We start from the raw sequence: 22,572 nt of genomic DNA, 5'->3' as shown, positions 1-22,572 counted from the left end.
GCGAGCAGGGGGGGGGGGGGCATTTCCCATGTGGTGGATTGTGCAATGATAAATGCGGGCATTGTATTGCTACACACTAGCTGTAATGCCGGGTGGACAGGGGCAGAGATGTCTGCCCGTGTCTGTCCAGCCCTTCTTAAATGGAGCCTTATGTATTTCAATCAGCAGTGGTAGATGCACAACCCAGCTATGTGACTATCTCTGTTGAATAGGTGACAGGAAGTTTCTGCTTGGGACCAGCAATACTCTGTGGCTCCTTAAAGGTACATAAACTATGTGTTTAACCCATTTGCAGAAAGTTAGGGTGTCGCTAATGCTAAAATGATATGCTCCAACAAATTAGAGCATTATTTTGTTTTCATTATTACAGTCCTTAAAAAAATCCAGCTTTTCCAGAGAACATATTTAAACCATAAACAACATAACAATCAATCAATTAAAACTTTAGAAATAAAAGGCAAAACTACAAAGAGCTGAACATTATCAAATCAACGTAGAGCAGTTGTATCCCATGATTCATCAAGCTAATGGATCCACATAGCTTCTTCATTAAGTAGCTTTTTGGCTACTGCCCCTACACTTATTTTCCACCTTCAGTAAAACTGTAAACCCCAACTGTTTGGCTTCATAGCCAATTTGAAAATAAATTAAAAGGGTACATACTGAAGTTTAGAATTACGAATAGTCAACTTATGTTGATCCACCTTCTCTTTTACCTTTTGCATTGTCTTGCCAACTTGTTACAGCCTACGTGGACATTTAAATAACAAAGCCATCTCCCAAGTGAAAAATAATTTGATAAGATAAGATTTTTTCCCAGTATTTAGTGACATATCTAGTTGTCCTTCACAACAATTTGTATTTGTGCGCAACTGAGGCATTGGAAATGCACTGTTATGTGTAGGTCTTAATATTGTTTTTTTTTCTCCTGTTGGACCACGGACTATCAGAATCGATGCTTTTGTGAAAATCATTATCTCTGTAACATATAAAAAGAAAATTAGAAGTTGAAATTATTTCCAGGAGTTCCACAAAAGGACACTCTGATGTTTTCTAAACTTAGCTTCCAACCACAAGACCTCCCAGACTATGTTTAAACCTCTTGCATTGGGAAATGTTAAAATGTAACTAAAATCACATCATAGAGAAAGAATAATTTATGTAAATCAAGGACTTTACTAATATACTGTAGATGATGACTATTCTATTGAATTGGAATGGCTTTGAAAATATGTTCCTCCCCAACTTTTGTACAATGTTTAAAAGTGAATGGGGGTCAGGGAGTGATTTTCAGGTCATGGAGAATACTTTGAGCACAACGTAATAAAGATCACGCTCTCAGGAGGTGAGAGTCACAGTTGTGTGCTTATATCCAGAAACATTTATTCTACTGATTTTCTTTTCTCTGCTGTGTGTAAACTCAGTGAGAATTTCTAATAAAAAGGTGTCTCATTATCATTGATTTCATACAAGCTTCCAACTTACACTGACAATTACAGATCTAGGTTAACTCAGCGGGAGATGGCACACCAATAACTCATGTAAACTGGTGCCCAAAGATCACAACTTGTGCGAAAACTATTTAGCTGCAAAAATTAGGAGAAACGATACATCATTTTAAAAAGAAAGAAAATATCGAAAGCAAAGCCAAAGCAGGGAAAATATACGGAGTCATATTTCTTCAACTGAATAGAATTCCTTAGGTGAGTACAACTGAGGAGCAATATGTAAATTAAAGGAAAATAAAAGTACCTAACAAATGTGACCTAAATTAAACTTTCAAGGTTCATAGAGAGTTTACAATTAAAAAATGTTTCTAATTTATTTAGTTGATCAAATTAACCTTTGTCTCTTAGGGTCTGAAGATAAAAGCATCATCAAACCAACAAAGAAATTGCCATCTTGGCCTCACTAGTCTCGCAATCTGTGGCTCTGGAACTATTTTATAAAAAAGTGGGCTGACCGTCTCTGTTCCGATGAGTGCCAATGTTCATTCCATAGGAAATAATAGGGATTGCAGTTTTAGTAAAAGTCCATCAACATCGCCAGTGACCTCAGAGCACGTATTCAAAGTATGTTTACACAACGTAGACGGTGCTTTCAGTAAAATAAAAAATGGCTTCTGTGTAACGGTTAAAAAAATGCGCATGTAAATTAAATTTCACTGTACATTCATTAGATTTCTTACAATTGAAAATCTTGCCACTAAAAAGCTGGGGAGACTGACAAGGCTGAAAATGTGTATCTAAGATGTAGAATAGTTTTGTTAAAATTAGAAACCAACAGCAATGTTTAACCAAAATTGGTTACTCCCAAGGAATGCCAATAAACACTTATCGCTCACTTGCTAAGCCGACACCATGTTAGACCTACAGTGCTAAACCAGAAGTTAGTTATGAATATTTAACATTACAATGTTCTTTTCATTCTTAAAGGGACACTGAACCCAAAATTTTTCTTTCGTGATTCAGATAGAGCATGCAATTTTAAGCAACTTTCTAATTTACTCCTATTATAATTTTTTTCGTTCTCTTGCTATCTTTACTTGAAAAAGAAGGCATCTAAGCTTTTTTTCTTGGTTCAGAACTCTGGACAGCACTTTTTTATTGGTGGATGAATGTATCCAACACTCAGCAAGAACAATCAAGGTTGTTCACCAAAACTGGGCTGGCATCTAAACTTACATTCTAGCATTTCAAATAAAGATACCAAGAGAATAAAGAAAATTTGATAATAGGAGTAAAATAGAAAGTTGCTTAAAATTTCATGCTCTATCTGAATCACGAAAGAAAAAATTTGGGTTCAGTGTCCCTTTAAATATATTCATTATATATATATGATTAATTGCAAAAAAATTATATATATATATATATATATATATATATATATATATATATATATATATACACACATACAAGCACAGACACGCATTATAGCCCTTCCCAGTCAAACACCTTTTTCATTTACCAGATACCTTTTAACCCTTATAATATTTTGTTATTAATAATTATATGAATATGTAGGCATGGTCTATAGTGAAGCATAACAGCAGTAGCAATATTAATGGGCTTCAACTGCAGATTGTTATATTATACCCAGCACTCAGAACATGATAAAATAATTTTAATGTAATATTTTATTATAAAAAGTTGGGCTATAAATAGAACAATATCAAGGGTCTGGGCTATGCTCTAAAGCGTCTGTGAGGGCAACTGTAATGCAGAGGACTGATGTGGACATTCCTATACATAAGTACTATTTATTTTCAACATTCACAGGACTTAATAAATACTTTTAATTTACTATTTAAGAATCATGTTTTATCAAGTCCTGTGAGTGCTAGTTATAAATAATGTTAGTTTACATAAATGCCACAGAATAAAAGGCAGAAGCTTAAATCATTTCGTATTCTTTTTTTTAAAAATGGAAATCAGTATCAGTTGAGCAGCAGTCCTCCTCAATCATTCACACACACACCACATTGTAAACTTCTGACACTGCAAATTGACCTGTTCTTTCCACCCCCACCACATGTGCCTGCCGGGTACCGCAGAGCACTGGAGCAAGTTGAGTATGTCAGTACTACAAAGGCAGCCAATAGGAGCTGATCTCTAGGCCTGCTTGCCTATCACATGACTGAGACGACCTCCAGATCTGGGGCGACATGCTCTGTCTGCCTTTAAGCCTGGCTGTGTACTGATCACTGATAGTTACTGTCTATTGTTTTATGTCAGGGATTACAGAACACTGCACAGGCTCAGCATTGATTTGTCTGCTGCTGAGTTAGGAGAGATCCGGGGGTGGTCATATGTGAGCCTCATGATATTTGTATGTGTGCACCAAAGAGCCACTCCAATACTTAGTGCTGCCAATGTGGTGGAGGAGAAAGAGACACATACTGTACTCATACACATGTTTTGCATCAGGATTGGGTACTTGCCATGTTTTACACTGACTTCCAAAATACTTCTCAGGACAAATATAGCGCCTACTAAGAAATAAAGATACAAATCATTGGGTTCAGAGGCAAAATCAAAGGAATGGTCCTCCCTCACATCCCAGCCCACTTAACCCTTTATACATACAGTAATAAATACATCTTAAATGTTTAAAAAAACATACTTATAGTTACAAATAAATGTATGCTAATTTACAGAAGGTAGATGGAGCTGACAATATGGATCTAGTAGTGATCACACCCCTGAGCTCCTGGCAGTTACACCCATGATAAGATGCCTGAATTAAAGATATATAACAGCACAATCATTTTTAGAATTTACATTTTCATTTTGTATTGTGTTCTATGTAAAATGAATATATTAGTATCAGTGTGTGGGTTGAACATAGATATTCACTTATCCTTGTAGAGCTTCCTGATGCATATAATCTGCTGTATTCTCACAAAGTTGTCTTGAAATATGAGATGAACAGAATCTAGGTCATATTTTCGCTGTATCAGTATTGCTGTAGTGAAAAGGCAGCCACCATGTAGTTCATTTTCTAGGTGGCATGTTTGTTTTGGAAGAATTAATGGCAAGAACTTAAAGGGACAGTCTAGTCAAAATTAAACTTTCATGATTCAGATAGAGCATGCAATTTTAAACAACTTTCCAATTTACTTTTATCATCAAATTTGCTTTGTTCACTTGGTATTCTTTGTTTAAAACTAAACCTTTGTAGACTCATATGTTAATTTATAAGTCTTTGGAGGCCGCCTCTTGTCTCACTTAATCTGACAGTTTTTTACAGGGATTATCTATCTTTTTGCACAATACACTGTCCCTTTAAATTAATTGGTCAAATGGACATAGCATGACATAAAAAAACTTCCTAATTTACTTCTTTTAACAAATGTTTTGGTATCCTTTGTTAAAGGGACAGTTAACACCAGAATTTTTGTTGTTTTAAAAGATAGATAATCCCTTAATTACCAATTCCCCAGTTTTGCATAGCCAACACAGTTATAATTATCCACGTTTTACCTCTGTAATTACATTGCATCTAAGCCTCAGCAGACTGCCCCCTTATTTCAGTTCTTTTGACAGACTTGCATTTTAGCCAATCAGAGCTGTCTCCTTGGTAAATTCATGTGCATAAGTTAAATGTTATCTATATGAAACACGTGAACTAATGCCCTCTAGTGGTGAAAGACTATCAAAATGCATTTAGATTAGAGGCGGTCTTCAAGGTCTAAGAAATTAGCATATGGACCTCCTAGGTTTAGCTTTCAACTAAGAATTCCAAGAGAACAAAGCAAAATTGGTGATAAAAGTAAATTGGAAAGTTGTTTAAAATTACATGCCCTATTTGAAACATGAAAGGTTTTTTTGGACTTGACTGTCCCTTTAATGAGCACAGCCAGAGGGACTCATAGAAGCTCATGAGTGTCTTTTAGTATTCTATGGCTGCAGTGTTTGCAACAAAGATGTTATACATAGTTGGAAACACAGCTCCCATTTTGTAAAGAATAGTGATTGCCACTATAAGGTTTGCAAGCAGATAGAAACCAGAGTTAAATTAGTTTTAGGAGACAAAAAAACTCTGTTTTGTTTTCAGAATGTGTCGTCAAATACAAGTTTGTTTAAAAGGGACCAGTACTCATTTCACTGTAGTTTCATAATGATGAAATATCAAAGACATGTAATTAACTTAATCTCTGATTTTATAATAATTTTAAAAGTAAATACCCCAATAGCCTAAAGCATTTTTCATGGACAACAGTATTAGAAAAACCTTACTGCAAGAGTTTACACAAATACCAAGAATTTCAGTTCTTTACAGGACAGTATGTCGCTATACAAGATATTTTCTCTTCTGATTGTCCCGCATTCTGCAGGACAGTCTTCAATCAGGACCTTCATTTTCAGTGCCACCTGCTGCCTGATTCCTGCCTTCTACTGAGACAAGCTGTTAGAGTGTTCAGCACAGTACAACTTACCATTGTTTAGGCATACATTGAGCACTCTACTAAAGTGTTTTTAACCCCTTAGGGAGCAATGATGTATCCTGTACATCACTGGTCTTTTTATGGGGTTGGCGTTATTAGTAGCTATTTCCGGCGACTAGAAGGGAGGAGGGAAGAAATGAAGAAAATCCTTAATGATCAGCGACGTACATGGTACATCGCAGTCATTAAGGGGTTAAATCTCTGTCCTTGGGACACATTAAGATTTTCATGATTACCTTAGGTGAGAGCAAGTTAATTACCATGGTTACTGATCAGCTGATTGTTTCACCTATGCTCTAGTTGAGATATCCTAAAAGTCATGTTAGTACACCGTGAAGATTGGAATTGAGAAACATTCCCGTTGGAGACTGTCACCTCTTGTCCACACTGTTCTAGTGTACACCATTATTTCAGCACCACACCCTAAAAAGGTCATAATAGTTGAGAAATGATATGTTCTAATTCTAACTAATTATATATTATAAGTGCAAGGGAGTTTAGTGATACTAATCACCACTTTAACAAAAGAACCCTGCTGGTTTATAGATGTGTGAATGGTCCCAATCTGCCTAAGCTGAGATGGGTAAAATATTGCTGCTGCTGTCATGAAATTATGGAAAATTAAAGATCTCACTATATTATTTAATTTAGAGTTGATGAATGTTCTAATCATCAAATATTTTTTATTGTATCTATTAATTTGTATTCTATTTAAAATTTTGATTAAGATAAATTATTGCTTTAAGTTTTAATAAGTGAATTAAAAAAGTGTCAATTAATTGACTGTGAAAGGTGATTTATCCATCAAATATAAAACGCAGACTAAAATCAACAGAAAAATATGCTGTACCTAGTGTATATTAGGAATGAGCGAAGGTTTCTTAAAATTCAAAATTTAAAATGAATTTTGATACATTTGTTCGTTCGAAATGAATTTCGAATGTTTATATAACATTCTAACATTCTATTTTCTAACATTTCTATTTTCAAATAGAATGTTTAGCTATTGTATTCTTTCAATTTCGAAATGTAATATTTGAAATAATATTTCTAGTCTACGACTGTTTAATAAATGTAATATTCGAATTTGAATGCTACATTCGAATGTCACATTCCAATTTGAAAGTGACATTCGAAAACTGTAAATAACATTCGATAATAGAATTTTTAAGAATATTCGTTCTTATCAACATTCTATTATGTAAATCGAATTTCTACAATAACATTCGTTCTAACATTCGAATTCGAATATAAACACATTATTGTATATTAGGTGAGAATATTCATGTCCATGACAGACAATTTAATCCCATCTGTGTTTACTGCTAAATAGTATAGATATAAGATATTACCGAAGATACTGGAAACTATGGTATATCTATATTCACAATTTAAGTACACAGGGTGGAAAGTGAACAGAGATTGAGGTCACATGGGCTAAAATATAATGTGTAATATCTCAGAAAGCAAACCAGCACAAACGTTCATCTTTGAAGCACACATCAGCACAAATTAATGGTATATTTGTATTCATGATTTAAAGGGACATGAAACTCCCAAAAATTATTTCATGATTCAGATAGAGAATACAATTTTAAACATCTTTCCATTTACTTCTATTATCTAATTTGATTTGTTCTCTTGGTATCCTTTGTTGAAAAGAATACCTAGGTAGGTTCAGGAGCTGAGAGGTAGCTGCTGATTGGTGGCTGCAAATATATTCCTTTTGCCATTGGCTACCAGATGTGTTCAGCTAGCTCCTAGTAGTGCATTGCTGCTCCTTCAATAAAGGACATCAAGAGAATGAGGAAAAATTGATAATAGAAGCAAATTGGAAAGCTGTTTAAATTTGTATGCTCTAAATGGCGAAACAAATGTTCTCTTTGATGTTTGCTCTACAATTGATATATTTCAGTAGATGAAATAAATGTAACTTTTTTTTACAACAAGTATTTCTTTAAGATATCAACTATTACATTTGAATACTAAATGTAACAGTTTTTTTTATTAAAGGGACATGAAAGTCAAAATTAAACATTCATTGGTCTGGCAGAGCATGCACATTGAAGAGAACTCAGCTTACAGATAGATAGATAGATAGATAGATAAATAGATAGATATAGATATGTAGAAGTGATATAGCTATGATAAAGATTAAACTTTCATGGTTCAGATAAAACATGCAATGTATTTCTGTTATCAAGTTTGCTTTGTTTTATTGGTATCCTTTGTTGAAGAGCATATCTAGGTAGCCTCAGTAGCATCAATGCCCTACTAGAAACTTACTTGTTTATTGGAGGCTACATACATTTGCCTCTTTTGTTTAGCTTATCAGATGTGTACATCTAGGTCCCAGAAGGGCATTGCTGCAAGGGTTAAAACATAGTTATTTGAAGACAGTATTGTAATAATAAAATGCTCTAATACATTAGATCATTTCTGTTTGCACATTTATGTCAGCATCATAAATCCAGAAGAAAAGTGCAGGAAATTAATTTCTATTAGAAGAAAGTGTCTAAACTAATATTATCTTGTGAGTTTAACAGTTCTCACACTGTAAATCTTGTAACCATTAAGTGACAGGATTTAAAATCACCTAAGGGTGATGGCAATAAACCAAACCAGTGACCCAATGTGCCTAGATGGATATGGCTGCACCTCACTGATGAAACCCATAATAGGCGAAACGTACGTCTGGAGTTTGTCATGTCTCTTGCTCTGAGAGTAATTGCCTGGTATTTCAGGGCTGGACGGTACTTAGTCAGGACTGACTTACTACAGGAAAGTTCTTCTCTGTGAAAGGCAAATGCTGGGCAAAAAAGAAGCTGCTCCTGGGTGGTAACTAGCCATAGAACAAGCTATTATGCTATTGTTCGTTCCCAGGTTGAGCACTTATCTCTTTTTGTGTATGAGGATTTACTGTAAAATATTGTCTATCTATCTGTTTGTCTCTCTGTCTATCTATCTATCTATCTATCTATCTATCTATCTATCTATCTATCTATCATCTATCTATCTGTCTAACATCTATCTATCTATCTATCTATCTATCTATCTGTCTAACATCTATCTATCTATCTATCTATCTATCTATCTATCTATCTATCTATCTAACATCTATCTATCTATCTATCTATTCGTCTGTCTAACATCTATCTATCTATCTATCTATCTATCTGTCTAACATCTATCTATCTATCTATCTATCTATCTATCTATCTATCTATCATCTGTCTGTCTAACATCTATCTATCTATCTATCTATCTATCTATCTATCTATCTATCTATCTATCTATCTATCTATCTATCTATCTATCTATCTATCTATCTATCTATCTATCTATCATCTGTCTGTCTAACATCTATCATCTATATATCTATCATCTATCTATCTATCTATCTATCTATCTATCTATCTATCTATCTATCTATCTATCTTTATGTCTGTCTTTCTGTCTATCTATCTAATGTTGGCCATTCACTTTTTTTTCAGTCATACTGGCCAAAAACATATCCCCATTTGAATATAGTGCATGCCTCAATATCCAAGCTTCGTTTTAATGTTTAATTAGGTGTTTAGCTAATTATGGTAAAGGATGAAGTCATTATTTTAAGCTAATTGGCAGCTGTATATCTGATCATTTATACAATGAGGTATAAACAGTTTTCTTCTCTCATTTACCATCCAGCAGCTGTTTGCAGTCACACAATGTCTCCCCAGGAGATCTCTACCCTGATCTATAACAAATTGTTTATTATTGACTTAGTGCTGCCCACTGCTTCATGCTACTGCCACCCTCTGTGATACATGAAAGGAGGGCACGCTGAGTAAAATGCAAGTATACATTGTTAAATAGAGTATTTTGATTATATTAAAAACATCTCTCTGATATGTAATATTTAGAAAGCTATGAGAATATTATAAAGACCACAGACTGTACCCGTTAGTATTACAGATGCATATAATGCCCCAGAATGTTGTGACAATGATATGACCCTGTCATTAAGGGCACAACTATATTGTTAACTAGAAAATTTGTCTGTAACAAATGTAATTTATAGTTTCAGTTTATTTTTTTAATTTATTTTTTAAATAATTTTCCTATCAATTAACAATTATTTTCTTGCCATACATATTAAATATTCTACCTTTCAACCAGTAAAGCAGAAGCAGTTGTCGTTGATAGGCAATAAGGATTAGCAGGAAGTACAATACCAATACAGCAGTATTTAATTTAATTTAAATTTATACAACTTTTACCATAGTTGACAACATTTGAAAATAAATTCCAGGGACACTTTGCAGATATCAATTACCTGGATGAAATTTTTTACCACACCCCCTGCCCTATAGTTCCGCCCATTTTGCCAAACCAACATAATTAGCATAATTTAGCTCCGCCTATTTATTATGGTGCAGATATATATATAAATTAAAATATGAAACTAAAAGGTAAAGAAGGAGAATGTACGGAATGGAATTAATGAAAGAAATGGGAGCAAAAGGAAAATGTATGCACATATGCCATTAGCCCTGTCACAGAGACAGACTTTTGGCTGTAGTGGTTTTCAGATATATAGCAGAGATATATAGCAGAGATATATAGCAGAGATAGCCATGATAAACTGCAGTGTGCATTTCAAGTACTGAGAATGAGAAATTCCTCAGTTTTCAGAGCTGAGTTACATGGAAATGGAGCAAAATAAATTATGAAAGTATAATGCACAGTTCCGTTCACCTATATTACGAGTTTTGCGTTAGAGGCTATGCGGTGCTGACGAGCACTTTTCACTCAACGCTCACTTACATGCAGCGCTGGTATTACGAGTTTTTACAAACCCGTCATTAAAAGACAAGAAGTGAGCGTTGAGCAAAATTTTGCTCATTACCGCACTCCAATACCAGCGCTGCTTAAGTCAGCAGTGAGCTGGTGTAACGTGCTCGTGCACGATTTCCAATAGGAGTCAACGGGGAGAGCCGGCTGAAAAAAAGTCTAACACCTGCAAAAAAGCAGCGTTTAGCTCCTAATGCAGCCCCATTGATTCCTATGGGGAAATAAAATTTATGTCTACACCTAACACCCTAACATGAACCCCGAGTCTAGAATTCTATCATCCAATCGGAATTAAGGTAGGAAAAATCCTATTGGCTGATGCAATCAGCCAATAGGATTGAGCTGGCATTCTATTGGCTGATTGAAACAGCCAATAGAATGCCAGCTCAATCCTATTAGCTGATTGGATCAGCCAATAGGATTGAAGTTCATAGGATTGAAGGCTTTTTTTATTTTGGGGGGGCTTTTTTATTTTGTTGTAAGGGGGATTAGATTAGGTGTAATTAGTTTAAAAATCTTGTAATTTGTTTATTATTTTCTGTAATTCAGTGTTTGTTTTTTTTGTACTTTAGCTAATTTTATTTAATTGTATATAATTTAGGGAATTAATTTAATTATAGTGTAGTGTTTGGTGTTAGTGTAACTTAGGTTTGGTTTTATTTTACCGGTAAATTTGTATTTATTTTAGCTAGGTAGTTATTAAATAGTTAATAACTATTTAGTAACTATTCTACCTAGTTAAAGGTAGGGGGCGTTGGGGGCGGCAGATTAGGGGTTAATAAATGTAAGTAGGTGTCAGCGATGTTAGGGATGGCAGATTAGGGGTTAATAATATTTAACTAATGTTTGCGAGGCGGGAGTGCAGCGGTTTAGGGGTTAATATATTTATTATAGTGGCGGCGATGTCTGGTTCGGCAGATTAGGGGTTAAACATTGTATTTTAGTGTTTGCGATGCGGGAGGGCCTCGGTTTAGGGGTTAATATGTAGTTTATGGGTGTTAGTGTACTTTTTAGCACTTTAGTTAAGAGTTTTATGCTACGGCGTTGTAGTGTAAAACTCTTAACTACTGACTTTAAAATGCGGTACCAGTCTTGACAGGAGAGGGTCTACCGCTTACTTTTTGTCAGACTCGTAATACCGGCGTTATGCAAGTCCCATTGAAAAAAGAGGATACACAATTTACGTAAGTGGATTTGCGGTATTTCCAAGTCTGGCCAAAAAAGTGAGCGGTAAACCTGTACCTTCAAGACTCGTAATACAAGCGGACGTTAAAAAGCAGCGTTGGGACCGGCCAACGCTGCTTTTTAAGCCTTACTCAAAACTCGTAATCTAGGTGTTTGTTACTTATAACTAAACATTACATTTAATAATCACAAGGTGTCCACTGTCCCTTTAACTACAGCTGCTGTGCTCTGAGATTTTGGGACAAATATCTTTAGAATTTAAAGGTCACAAATAAAAAATAAGTACAACAAATAACAGCTTACAGATACGTTTCAGCTCCTGAGTAACATTAGATTTTAAATTGCACATAAATCAAAGGGGGGGGGGGGGGGAGAGAAATACCTTTAAGAAGTAACTAAAACATAAAGTAATCTTAGAATCAAGACTGCACACCTACTGCTACACACACACATAAGGAGAATAGATGTATCCATTAAAGGGACATTCCGGGCAAAATTTAAATGTACTTAGATGAATTACATCTTTGAAAAGAAACATATTTGCAATGTACATGTAGTGGCAAAAATGCTTCTAGTAAAAGTTATGATTATTTTAGTGTTAACATTTTTCTCTGCATGTGCACGTGAGGCATATCTAGATATTCACAGTGCACCAGCATTTAAAATACTGCAGCTGCTTAGAGCACCAGAGGGGCTTGTATCATCAGCAATTAACAAATTGAGTCATTACCAGATGGTACAAGCACCTTAGGCTCTCTGTGCAAGTACTGTGTTTAAAATGCTGGTGCACGGTGCATACTTAAATACTCTTTGGAAACAGCTATAGCTTTTATTAGAAGCATTTTTGCTAATGCATGTATATTACAAAAATGCTTCTGTGCAAAACTGAAATGCATTCATGTGGATTCTAATTTTGGCTGGAATATCCCTTTAAGGAGAATGTTTAAGACTATGGCAAACAAGGTTGCTTCCTTACTGTGTGGCATTTTGTTCATTGTCTGTATATAATATTATGTATACAAATGTTTGTCTGTAGATTGACAGCAGGGTGGGCCACACCACAGGCATGCTTGCCCTCAATTCATCACAGTGGCGTCACTAGGGTTGGTGTCACCCGGCTCAGTAAGTTATGGTGTCACCCCCCCCCCCCCCCAAGAAAGCAGACAAACACAAAAACACAGGCACACACACATACAAACACTCAGACACACTCAAACACACTTATAAACACACTCAGATGCACACACAAACAGGCGGAAACACACTCAGACACACAAACACACAAACACTCAGGAACACACACAAACACTTAGACACACACACACACACACACACACAAAAACTCAGACACACACACAAAAACACTCAGACACACACAAACACACACACAAAAACAATCAGACACACACACACACACAAAAACACTCAGACACACACACACACACACACACAAACACTCAGACACACACACACACAAAAACACTCAGACACACACACACACACACACAAACACTTAGACACACACACACACACACACACAAAAACTCAGACACACACACAAAAACTCAGACACACATACACACACATACAAAATATGTAATCTGAACTGCATTAATTATAAAGCTCATGCCTAGAGCTGCTCCCTGGCTCAGCAGAGCATCAAATGAAAGATAAACAGAGCACTCTAAAATAAATTACTAAAGAAAAGGTTTAGGCGCGCAAACTATGAAAATTCTGCTCTCTGACTCTGTTCCAAGTCTATCAGTGCACAGCGCCAGGCCACGTGCCTACCGCTTCTTATGGCCAATTACCTCTGCACTCTGCCCACCCCCAGACACCCGCCTGACCTCCCCTCCTACCTCTTCAGTGTGCACTTAGTGTACCGTAACCGTACCGGACTGGTGGGCATCATACGTGGCTCCTTCACTTTAGAGACAGTGACAGACAGGTACCAGGCATCCCCCTCACGATTTCCCTATTCCCGTTTAGAGAGACAGCACAGCAGTGAGTGACTCCACTGCTTCACACGCCACTGAGCAGTGAGCACAGATAGGCAGGCAGGTTTAGGCTAGCAGCGCAACTTCGCAAGCCCCACGGCACGCCCACAACATTCATAGTGAAATTGGGCAGGGGAGGAGCAAAGTACAAACAAGCAAAAGCAGCCGGGAAAACTATTTGTGGAAATTGCAGCACTGGCTCAAGGGGCAAAAAAATTAAGTGTCTACAGCTTCCCTAGTCCCACTAATGTTTACAAATGCTGCCCCCTCTAATAAAACATTCTATGCATCTCTACATTGTATTTCTTTGAATTTTTAGTGACGCCACTGATTTATCAGACCTTCCCTGTATAAAAGGACATGCATTTAATTAATAAAATAAAGGACAGTGTGTACACAGTGCAGCTTTTATTTACCCCTAAACTCAAAGAAGGTGTATAGGGTGCATTACTGCACAATCCCTTGCAGCCAACTGGCAGCTAAGGTGTTAACTTTTTATTATTATTTGGAAATATGTAAAAAAAGAAATTGGCACCTCCTCTTGGTACCGGTATTTCTTCTCTGGTTCTGATCGGTACTTTGACACAGATACATTTTCGTGTAGGTTTGCATTTCCCACTGATCTTCTCATTGCTCCTGGGGTTGTCACGTAAGGGCGGAGCAGTAACTGTAACAGATACACTGCACGGTGTAGAAGGCATTTACTCTGTTTATACATTCAATTTTATACTGAATCATATTCATTATGGTCGATCCATAGAAGCATTAGCATTAGTGAGAGCAGCGCATGCTCGGTGCATATTTTTTTTTATCAGAGCTGTTGAAATGTCACATCTGTTTGCTATCTTCTGAGAGAACACCAGGACAGTCTGGGACATTTAAATGGCCGGGACTGAGTCCCAAATTCCGGGACTGTCCTGAAAAAAACGGTACAGTTGGCAACTATGCTTTTACTTAACTCTTTTTCAGGCAAATATTTTTGAAAAGTTTAAATGCTGCTCGTTCATATGTACAATACCTTTTTAATATTTTCACCTATGTGTTAGGCTTTTGTTTAGGGTTAAGACTAGGGTGCCGAATTATCAAGCTTCGAATGGAGCTTAATGCCCTTGTTTCCATGCGAGCCTGCCGGAAACAGTAGTTATGAAGCAGCGGTCTAAAGACCCCTGCTCCATAACTGATCTGCTGCCACAGAGGCTGTGGTCTTCAATCCGCCCGATCCTATAAGATCGGGCTGATTGGCACCCCCTGCAAGCGGCGAATCTGCAGGGGGCGGCATTGCACAAGCAGTTCACAAGAACTGGTGGTATAATGATAAATGCCGACAGTGTATGCTGTCGGCATTTATCGATGTGCGGCGGACATGATACACTACATCGTATCATGTCCGCTCACACTTTGATAAATTAAGTGCTACGGTTAAAGACGCAATATACTCACGTAAAAAGCTGATGAATGTCAATTGTATTCAAATCTGCTTCAGGAATACCCTTTCAAATAGGTTTGTCAGTCTCTCCCACCCTGATTGCTTTTTGCTGATGTCTCTTATTTGCATAGCTTTGCTATAACCAATACTGCACCCTTAAAATGGTTAGTATAGATGGCAATTTCAACAGACAACAGCAGTTATTTCAAATGACAAAATAAAAGTAAAAAGTAAACAATTGAATACACCTCAACAGGTAAAATAGATCAATAGGAACACATTGAAGTGGAGAAATGTGTACAGTACATATGTATTGGGTACTTGTAAAGGGTGACTAATCACCCGTAAGGGTCTCAAGGCGCTGCTCATTTTATTGACCTCGGAAGGATGAAAGGACCTCGCCAGGGATCGAACCTGTTACCCTTAGCATGCTGCGCTATTTGTATACTACGCCCCTTAATGATTAAAGCTAGGGTAACCATTTGCAAATAGCATTGTCTGGTATTCAAGGGGTTAACATGACTTTTACTAGACGGCTGTGCCCACAACAGTTTTTATAAGGCTACTTTAATTAAAATAACAAAACTAATTCTTAGTAGGAGGCTAAAGGGCACAGGTACCTTGTGCTGAAATAATTAAATGAACACTACTTTGATAACTATTCTTTATAACCCCAAAATTGTCTGCAGTATTTTTTTGAAACCCTGAGATGTTTTTGCTGTATGTGCCTCACGCGCACGTGCCACTCACCTGTTATTCATGCTTTTCAGAAATTAGCACCATAGGCATATTTTGGGGAAATGAAACCCACATTTATTTCCCTTAGGATTCAGATGGAGAAAACATTTCTTTTAAAAAAAGTTTCCAACTTACTTCTGTTATCTGTGCTGTTCTTATGTTATTCTTTGTTGAAGAGATATCTAGGTAGGTAGCGTGCACGTCCGGAGAACTACATTACAGGAAATAGTGCTGCCAAAGGTCTTGCTAATGTATAACATTGTTGCAAAACCGCTGCCATGTAGTGCTTCCGACACATGCACATTCCTGAACTTTACCTTACTGCTTTTCAACAAAGAATAACAAGAAAATTATAAAATTTGATAATAAAAGTAAATTCAAAGTTTATGTTCTGTCTGAATCATGAAAGAAAAAAAATGTTTTTTTTTCTTTGTCCCTTTAAATAATGCCAATTATAGAGTTAAAGGGACATAAAACACACAAATATTTTGTGATTCATATAGACCATGCAATTTTAAATAACTTTATAATTTACTTCTAGGATCAATTGTTTGAAATCTCTTGGTATCTTTTGTTGAAAAGCAGAGACATATGCTTAGGAGTCGGTCCATTTCTGGAGAACTATATAGCAGCAGTTTTGCAAGAATATTATCCATTTGCACGAGCACTAGATGGCAGCACTATTTCCAGATGCCTACCTACATATCTCTTCAACAAAGAATACCATGATATCAAGGAAAGAAGCAAATTTGATGACAGAATTAAACAATAGAATTTGTAAAATTGTATTCTCTGTCTGAATCATCATTTTCTTTTGAGAGTCATGTTCTTTTAAAGAACCAGTAAATACAGTGGTTTTGCATAAACAACAAATGCATGATAAAAATACAATGCAATAGCATTTAGTCTGAACTTCAAATGAGTTTTTTTCTGACAAATTTCAAAGTTAGATCTATTTCCACTCCAACTGTATCATGTGACAGCCATCAGCCAATCACAAATGCATATACTTATATTCTGGGAATTCTTGCACATGCTCAGTAGGGGCTGGTGGTTTAAAAAGTGTAAATATAAAAAGACAGTGCACATTTTGTTAATGGAAGTAAATTGGAAAGTTGTTTAAAACTGCTGCTCTATCTGAATCATGAAAGTTTAATTTTAACTTGAGTGTCCCTTTAAATCAAATGTTACCATGATTTTTTAATGTATCTATTTCATCAGCTTCAATTATAGTATTTTTTAATGGTTAGAGAGCACCCTTCTTTTCTGATTTAATTAAAAAAGTACAAATATAGCAGTAAAAATATAGTTAAAATCTTAAATGATGAAACTTGTACATAGCTAAGATATCAGCACGTTTATTATGCAATTATATGAAAGTGCATTTCAAAAGTTGTTTATAAAATTATTCCAAATGCACTGTCCCAATTTTTGTAGAATTTTATATTACTTATGGGGAAAGTAAAAAACAACAACTTGTAATTAAAATATTTTTTTGCTGTCTTGCAATAAATTAACATACTAGGTGAGTGTAAAAAAATGTGAAACCTTGCTTGCCTTAGTTGTTTTTCAGTAGCCTATGAAATGTTGAGATTGTGAGCCATGGGGCTTAGAGAACATAAACACATTTAAAGGGACATTAAACACTTTGAGATGATAATATTAAACGTTAAATTGTATATAAAAAACTTTGCTATATACTTTTATTTATTTATTATATATTTATTTTGTCCACTTTTCCTGTAATTCCATTCTGGTAAGCCCAGACAAGTAATGGCTGCATGGATGGGATCTTATCTGCTAACAGGCATCAGTTTGTGTACTCATTTCCATTGGGCCGTAAATGGTTTTGTGCGGTAAAAAAATGGAAAAAATGCTTTCGGAAGACTATACTTACCGGCAGTTTCCAATGAATCGTTTTCCTCTTTTTCCAAAAAAATACGTCCCATAGAAAATAATAGAAGGCGAAAAGCACAAATTTACACCCGGTTTCCATTGAACACTGTTGGAAGCTGTCCGTAAAGTCTCACACATTACTGCATGCTCAGCTAGGTGTAAAAGAGGAACAATAAGCTTTTTAAGGCCACTTTTTCATTGAGATCTTAATGTTTGCAAACAATGCAAGCTTCTCTCTTTTTAATTTAATTTAAAAATGTTTTGTAATATTTAGTGCCCCAGGCAGGTTAGAGTTGTGTTCTTAATTATATTTCAATATGTACATAAAAATATAATCAAGCACGTAACTCCAACTAGACCTATGCCTAGGGCAGTACTAAATATTACATATAAAATTAAATTTAACAATAAATGAAAAAAACAAAAACAAATCCTTGATCTTAATTTAATAAATTCTTTCAATTCCTTGATTATTTATTACGTGTTCAAATCACTTTACTAAAAAACACCAGACTCCTAACACTGCAACTAACGACCGTGTTTTCCCTCTCTAGCTGATCACAGGTAAGGAGCGCAAGTTCCTTTTATAATCTAAGGCTGGGTTACCATAACAAGGAACTTGTTAAGGTGCGATTTTAAAAAAATCCGACGTCGGATGGAAATGTTAACACAACGTTACCTTACACATACACGTAAAGACCAACGCACGCAATGCGCAAATATTTCAATGGAAACCTGGTACTGAAATGGAGCCGTTAACTACTTTTAGCTGTTGGCAACTTCAGTAGCTTAAGACTCAATTTTTAACAACTCAATGGATATGAGCCCTGTGTGCTTATCAATAGACTGGCAATAAAAAACAGCCCTGTCTGTAGAATGCACACAGCCCATTTTCTAAAGGGGAATACTGGGATACTCCTTCCCTCAATATATATTTTTTCAGAATTCAGTTATATAAGTTTGTAATAAAAGCATGGCAGATTGTTGTTATATAGACACATTACAATCCAATTTCATCTATGATGTGATAATGATTATCTATAGTGTGATCTGTAGAAGTGTATCCCTCCGTCTCACAGTGTGACTTTACTAGACACTAGAAACCATTCAAATCGTACATGCTCTATGCAATACAATTAACCCTTTAAGGACACAGCTTTCAGTTTGCTCAATTGTTTTATGACGGAAAAATTCCGTCATATGTCCTTAATATTTTACAGGGAATACGTTGTGACCTTATATGTATAGAGGTGATACAGCTGCCCCCCCTGCCCCCTTAAATTGGATCTGGTCAGCCCCAGCTGCTGTGGCCCCTAAGGTAATCTCCTGATGTCCAGGTAGGCCAGTCCAGCCTCGTACAGGGGTCATCACAGACAACCCGAAATAAAGAAAGTTCTGTGTGTTAGACAATCTGTGTGGAGACACAAACAACAGAGGGCACCTCCTAGTATAACACTGTTGTGTACTCACAATTGTGGCAGCACCAATGTGCTAAATGAAACAGACTGGAATCTCTCAGTGCCCCAGCTCACTGCTCTAGCAATAGTGTAGTCTGGCAGACTCACTCCTCTCATCCAGACTCGTGCTTGCTCTATAAAAGGTTTGTTTATTAAAACAAGATAAAAACAATTGTAAAACCATAGGGGTACAATGCCCCTTAATTACAACGCGTTTCTCAGCTACAACACGCTGTTTCCTCAGACATATGTCTCCTACTAGCAAGCAATCTATTAAAAGAACTATCTACCTATCAGAATGTGGCATCAGCTCACACCCACTTTACTTCATTTGTTAACCCTTCTATTTTTGCTTTTAAGTTTAGCTGAGAGCTTGTAAGTGAGTGCTGGACCTTCTCTCTGTGTTGTATTAATTTGTTTTGTAATTTTCCCTATGGGCCTTTCACCCAGACCTGTCTGGGGTTAACCGCCTGTGACTCTGGGGACAGCACAGCTTCCTGTGAGTGCCAGTGAGCACCCAGGGCTGAGCATGTTGCAGGGTCATGGGATGTGTACTCAGTCCGGTCTGAGAGTGCAGTCCCCTTCCATGTTTTGAATATGTCAAGGGTGATTACATAAGCCTGTGCACCCTTCACTTGTTCCCAGTTTGTTGGATTGAGAGCTTGCATTGTGTGACTGTTTTAGGGTCCCAGGTTTTGGAAGGGACCTTGACGATGTACCTGGGCTTATCCCATTTGGCCAAATGCGGTAACTAACCCTTCCATTTTTTCTTTTAATCTTAGCTGAGAGCTTGTAAGTGAGTGCTGGACTTTCTCTGTGTTATATATATATATATATATATATATATATATATATATATATATAAAATGTGATGCTCAGTTTGCTAAACCTATATGTCTAGTCCCAAACGTGTAATATATAAGAGCATCCCCATTATATTATATCTATACTTGCCCATCCCTAAATGTGTGATATTGGTGCACCCCCAGTCTATTATATTTCTACATCCCATTAAGAAATGTATGCTGTGCATCCCCCAATAATGTGCTATCCTTGCACACTCTATCCTGTTATACTGTATCTCTGTATATCAGAATAATGATATATATGTCTGGATGTTCCCTCGTCTGTTCTGTCTGTATGTCCCTCTAAGCATCTCTAAGCATGTGATATTTGTGTCTTTACCATTTTCTTGTATGTGTATCCTTACCCAGAAATTTGTAATATTTGTACACTACCATATGTGATATCATTGGGTCCTCATGATATAATATTTCATATTTCTGTACCACAATATATCACACTCTTACAATTACATACTGAAATGTTTTCTACTGTTTCATATCCCAGCCCAATATATCTGTCATTCCTCACCTCCCCCTATATGCAGTACTATATATCTACCCCATCATGTGGTATTGTTATAATTTCTCAGCATCAGGAATCTTTTCTTCTCTTATAGAATAGATTTTCAGGAAGCCGTTCTCCTACTAACCCTTTGCTAATGCATCCTTCGTGGGGTGTTCATTTCCTGCCACGGTCTCACCACAATGTGTTGCACATTAATATTTAACTCATTGTTTTTTACATTTGTTGTTGGAGATAAATAAGATGCTCTTACTGCGTAAAACCCAGCACTTCCCTAAATAATTAATATGCACAGAACATCTGCCCTAGGTGATGATGATTGGGGGGGGGGGGGGTGTTAAGTTATTTGCTTAAATCTTAATCTTACTATCTCTAGTGCCCTGATTCTTAGGTCATTTGTTTGTCATAAGCTGTGTTTAATTTATAAGCAATGACCTGAAACAAGTTCAGAGAAACTGAAAAGAGTTCATCTGGCAGTGAAGAAAAACATTTGTACAATGTAGGACGGATATGAGGCTCTAAAAGCATTTTGGGACACTACTGCTGAATGATGTAAGGACAGTTCTTGTAGCACCATTAAGTAAATGTGTTCCTAAAACAATATTTATTGCTATGCTTAAAGGGATACTAAACCTTTTTTTTTTTTCATGATTCAGATAGAGCATTCTATTTTCCTCCTGTCATCAAATTTTGTTTCTTCTCTTGCTATCTTTATTTGCAAAAGTGAATGTAAACGTACGAGCCAGCCCCTTTTTGGTTCAGCACCTGGGTAGCACTTGCTGATTGGTAACTAAATGTAGCCACAAATCAGCAAGTGCTATCCAAAGTGCTGAACCAAAAATGGTCTGGCTCCTATGCGTACATTCCTGCTTTTCCAAATAAAGATAGCAAGAGAACAAAGAAAAATTGATAATAGGAGTAAATTAGAAAGTTGATTAAAATTGCATGCTCTATCTGAATCATGAAAGAAAAAAATTGGGTTTAGTGTCCATTTAAGTACCATTACTACATTTTCCTGCATTAATAACATTAACTGTATACCATTAAAGGGACAGTCTACTCCAGAATTGTTATTGTTTAAAAAGATAGATAATGCCTTTTTTACCCATTCCCCAGTTTAGCATAACCCACACAGTTATATTAATGTACGTTTTACCTCTGTGATTACCTTGTATCTAAAACTCTGCAGACTGCCTCCTTATTTCAGTTCTTTTGACGGACTTGCATGTTAGCCATTTTCATTTTTTGATTAAAAAAAAAAAAAAAAAATCAAACAAAAAAAATGTTCCTGTCCTGAATAAATTTATGTTTTTGTGTCCCACTTTCAGAGGTGTGTCCCTCTCCACCAGTAGAACAGAGACAGTTGTCTTTATCAGTTGACACATTAAAGAGTCAATTTATGCATCAGAAATTATTCACTGCAAAGCAAAAGATCTGTATGCTGAATAAATGTTTTAAAAGCATTTACAATTTAATTTTGTTACAATACTATGTATTGTTTTGCAGGCTCAGGACACACCCATTTAAGCATGTAGAAGTGTCAGTGTTCCGCATTCCATGTAATGCACTCTAGACTCTGTGGTAGGAGTGGAAATGCTACAGTTTTCAGATTTAAATTACAGGATGAAACTACACTGCAAAATTGGTTTTGCATATTTAAACATTCCATGGGTTGAGTTTGTGTATGTGTGTGCAGGGCAGTAGCGTTGGCTATAATGCAAG

General features: G+C 36.2%; 1 long non-coding RNA gene across 1 annotated transcript in view; it reads right to left on the bottom strand.

Moving 5' to 3' along the window:
• The window catches only part of LOC128635860 (uncharacterized), a 72,434-nt gene extending 50,143 nt beyond the window's left edge, over positions 1-22,291 (bottom strand). The window contains exons 1-2 of the long non-coding RNA XR_008398603.1: positions 22,019-22,291; positions 18,027-18,177 (exon numbers count right to left, since the gene is read on the bottom strand). This is a non-coding gene — a long non-coding RNA (uncharacterized LOC128635860). The remainder of the gene's footprint in view (positions 1-18,026; positions 18,178-22,018) is intronic.
• Between the last annotated feature and the right edge of the window lie 281 nt (positions 22,292-22,572).

This window comes from Bombina bombina, chromosome 7 (genome assembly GCF_027579735.1).
Source record: "Bombina bombina isolate aBomBom1 chromosome 7, aBomBom1.pri, whole genome shotgun sequence".
Taxonomy (NCBI): Eukaryota; Metazoa; Chordata; class Amphibia; order Anura; family Bombinatoridae; genus Bombina; species Bombina bombina.
Note: the sequence above shows the minus strand (reverse complement) of the source record. Positions and strands in the feature narration are given on the sequence as shown.